Here is a 3,898-nt window from a genome sequence, read left to right on the forward strand (position 1 = left end):
ATTTCTGCTTACATTTGAAGAAAATGTAAGCAGAAATGTGCCTTTTTGCCTTTTTTTTTTTAAAACTGGGCTTCAAATTGTGACCCAATTTTAAGCTTCAGTATTCTGAACAGGCACCTGCCACCATTCCAATTTAGCTTTTCTGAAATTCATACTCCGAAAACGCATTTCAATTTGCACAAAATTAGTAAAAAGCCCTCTGGCACAGTCATCAGCATTCCCCTCCCCGTTTCTTCAAAACTGGAAGAGCCTAACTTGAAAATACCTGATGAAACCCCCCCAAAATGCAATTAAGTTTTTGGTCATTCTCTGGCTTGATTGTGGCAACTGAGCCCTCAAGGTTAAAGACAAATTTTATATTCAAACTTCAACCTTGACTTTCAAGAGGACTAAAAATATTCTGTWATATCCATACTGATTTTTGGATTAAAATCCACAGTGAAGTAAAATGTCTAATAAATCACTTCAGAATTATTTTAAATGGGAACAGAATGACCAATTTCAAGACACCCAGTAGGTCACCCACGACAAGTACACTGCCCATTTCATTTTCCTACTCYCATGTGGACATTTGACCCACAGCTGCTCAATATAACATTAAAGTGAGTGTGTCCAGCAGAGTAAAAAGAATCATAAAATGGGGTATAACTATGTCTGCATTAGTACTCTCCTGGTGAGATGTGGTCTCCTACACTTCATGGGGCTGTGCGGACTATTTGCATTGGTAATGACAAGCGCGGGAAGCTGTGACAGACCATATGCAGCACTCCAGCTCTATTTCAGGCAGCCCATCAGCCAAATCAACACCCACCATGTTGCTCTGGGCTGCCCTCTCACTGGAAACCAAGGCACAGAATCGAGCMGCGGCGTCCGTGAAGTACCGCTGACAGCCTAGCATCCTCTCCCAAGAGAGAAAATGGTTCGAAGTTAAGAGTGTAGTTGGAAAACCAGAGGCAGTGCATGGGCAGCTCGGTCACGACGGCAATACACAGCTGGACGGGGAGCTGCAGGACGACCATCACGGAGTGAGTGAAAGCACCAAGAGGGCCACTAAAAACCTGACCCATCTTCACTCCTGCTARCTTTGGGGCTGCAGAGATGGAAAAGCCTGATAAAACGCTGTGTGAGGAGGCAGTAACGTGTCCGGGGGAGGCAATCAATTGTGTAAATAATGCTCCACGGAGAGATCCAACCCAATTTTTAACAGCCATCTGATTCTTGGCATTGTTCCCCGTGTTAAACTTCCTTTCATCCACAACACTCGCTGCCCTAGTTTACAGATGAGTTATAAGGTGGACGAGTTTGTTTGCGCGCTTCTTTCCCCTCTCCACTGCACGGCTGCTTTATGTCTCCCATAAAAAGTGTGCTCTGAGGATTTCGTGGCTTGAGAGTTACCAATACGGTTTAACCCTTTGCGTTGTTGGGCAATGGAAGTTTTAAATTAGTGCATCACGGTTTAATTCCCCCCATAAATGTAAGCACAACTACAAACCCTTWTAACAGCTTTATTACTGGAAAAAARGCAAACCTAAGAAAGACGGATAACAAGAATCACCTTGCAGATTGATATGATCAGGTAGCTTAATGCGTTTGAGAGGGATGCTTGGAGCCATGCTGGGAATTGGTGACCTTGACTTTTTCTCTTGATGATATCCCAATGGAAATGACACATTCAGAGCAAGGCAGGACGTGCATCATCTTAGGTTTAGATTTTCCCCCCACCCCAACCTGTTTTCTTAAACCGAGCGCGCTGAGATTATGCCCAAACGGGCACAAATGTGGAGATTTAATGACAATGTGAAGAGCTGGGTCTAAACAATTCCAGCCTTGCCTGAGGAGCAGCACTAACTGAGATTTATCACAGCAATTCACGCTTTACACTGATAGAAGTAGTGAATGCAGGTTTTACCTTTAGGGCTTCAGTGTGAATAAAAGGAGAAAATGTGTGTGTGTGTGTGTGTGTGTGTGTGTGTGTGTGTGTGTGTGTGTGTGTGTGTGTGTGNGTGTGTGTGTGTGTGTGTGTGTGTGTGTGTGTGTGTGTGTGTGTGTAAGAAGAAAGTCAGGCAAGGGTTGAAATCAGAAGACAAATTAGAAATAACCTTGTCAAAAGAGCTGCTGCAGAAAACTACACAAACTGAAATAAAAAAAAAAGAAATATTGCACAAAGAAAAACTTCAGAGAGAAATCACAAAAATCCAAAGGTGTTAATTTGCCTCTAAATCAAATCTAATTGAGTGGAAAGAAAAACTCACCTGTGTGGAGTTAAAATAAATGTGGTTATCCAGATTTTTTTAATCCTTTTTTTTAGACTGGGAGAGGAGGATTCACCTGAATGGGAGGACTGGAGGAGAGCTCGTGCAAAAAGATGCTTTCAGCAAACAGTCCCGCTTTGCCTCAGTTTGTCCCTCTGCTTTTTAACGTTCAACACATGCGTGAATTTCATGGAAACTGAGTAAAAACATCAAACAGTTGTCATTTAAAAATAAAAAAAATCATTTACCTTAAAAAGTCAGATGCCAGKGACGATCGAGACGTCATGACTCCTCATCCTCTCCTTCTCCTCCTCGCTCCGGGCGGAGGCTCCCACTTTCTTCTTTCGGGGTTTTGACTTCCCAACTTTACATTGAATTTGATGATCTGCTCCAATAAATTAGTTATAATGCTACCCGCACGCTCCCATTATATCTCCCAAAAAGTCCTGAATTTGATGATCCGCTCTTGCTTATCATTCGCCAATAACTCTCACCATTTTTTTTAATCCAGTTAACTTCAATGTTCACGCTTATATATGTTTAATGGGTTTCCGTCAGGTCAACTTGTTTATTTTTTCTTTGCCGAATATAATAAGCGAACATAAATTAACAAAACGCAAAAACAAAATAACGGGAATGAAAAAGGGCGAAYCGAGACACCGCGTGCCAGTACAATGTAGCGGTTCACTATTGGATGGAGACGATAACAAACACCACAAATCCCCTTTCTCCAGGAAATACGTCACATTTAGAACCAAGCGGATTATTGTGTGCATTTGATTTGTATCACCGGTTCTGTTTAAAGGGGCGGTTCGCTCTTTTTTCACAACATTAGAAGCTGGAAGAAACTCAACTTAGCTAGCCTTTTTGACTGCTTAGAGCAGCTAACCTTTTTCAGGCAGGTGAAAAAAAACATTCAGTTGTTTGCATGTTTTTTTTTATTTACGAACAAATATAATTATTATTTAAATTATTTAAAATATATATTTGTTTAATCTGCCTATATAAAGTCATTTTGGATCAAATATCTTATTACTGAATGATAATGTTAATTTCAAGGAGGTTGAAGCTGTTTTTTTTAGTTGCAGTTTGGTTCTTTTATGTATATAAAAAAATGAATTCCGTGCCACGCCTGTAAATAAAACACACACACTTGGAGGCGGCTCAAGTGATGTGCTGTGTGCGACTGCCATCTTGTGGARAGATGTTGAAACTACACGCAGGCATGAAAACAATACACCGTACGGTAGAGGGCGCCACAACGCAAATCTTTCGCTCTGAGCATTAGCTCGTATGGTTGTTTAGCCTGTTACAGCCTGGTACGAATGAAAACCAGCCTGCTTTGAACAGCCRGTGGGTTAACACGGGCTAAAGTTATCCCGGAATAAGGACAGCACGCATGTGCCGTCAACCCGGATGTAGAAGAGATTCCTGTTTTCGCATTTCTGACTGTAACCCTCCCAAGTTATGTCAAGATTGCTACAGTTTAAGTAAGAATTACAGTCAAATAATCTCGGGGAAGTTGAAGTTTAAAGAGGCAGGCGGCTCATGTCGTGTCTGTGTTTCAGCCTCATAACTGACGCACACAATGATGGACTTTCGCGGCAGGAAGCACGAGCGAGGCAGCAACTGGACCGACCCGGAGA

At 41.9% G+C, this 3,898-nt stretch overlaps 1 protein-coding gene across 2 annotated transcripts in view; it reads right to left on the bottom strand.

Annotated features, from left to right (window-relative positions):
• furinb (furin (paired basic amino acid cleaving enzyme) b) overlaps positions 1–2,954 on the bottom strand; it is an 86,558-nt gene extending 83,604 nt beyond the window's left edge. For both annotated transcript variants that reach the window (XM_014005532.1, XM_014005530.1), the window contains exon 1: positions 2,501–2,954. The gene's annotated coding sequence lies outside the window, so the exon portion shown is untranslated. The remainder of the gene's footprint in view (positions 1–2,500) is intronic.
• Positions 2,955–3,898: the final 944 nt, after the last annotated feature.

The sequence above is a fragment of the Austrofundulus limnaeus genome, unplaced genomic scaffold (genome assembly GCF_001266775.1).
Source record: "Austrofundulus limnaeus strain Quisiro unplaced genomic scaffold, Austrofundulus_limnaeus-1.0 Scaffold31, whole genome shotgun sequence".
NCBI classification, from domain to species: domain Eukaryota; kingdom Metazoa; phylum Chordata; class Actinopteri; order Cyprinodontiformes; family Rivulidae; genus Austrofundulus; species Austrofundulus limnaeus.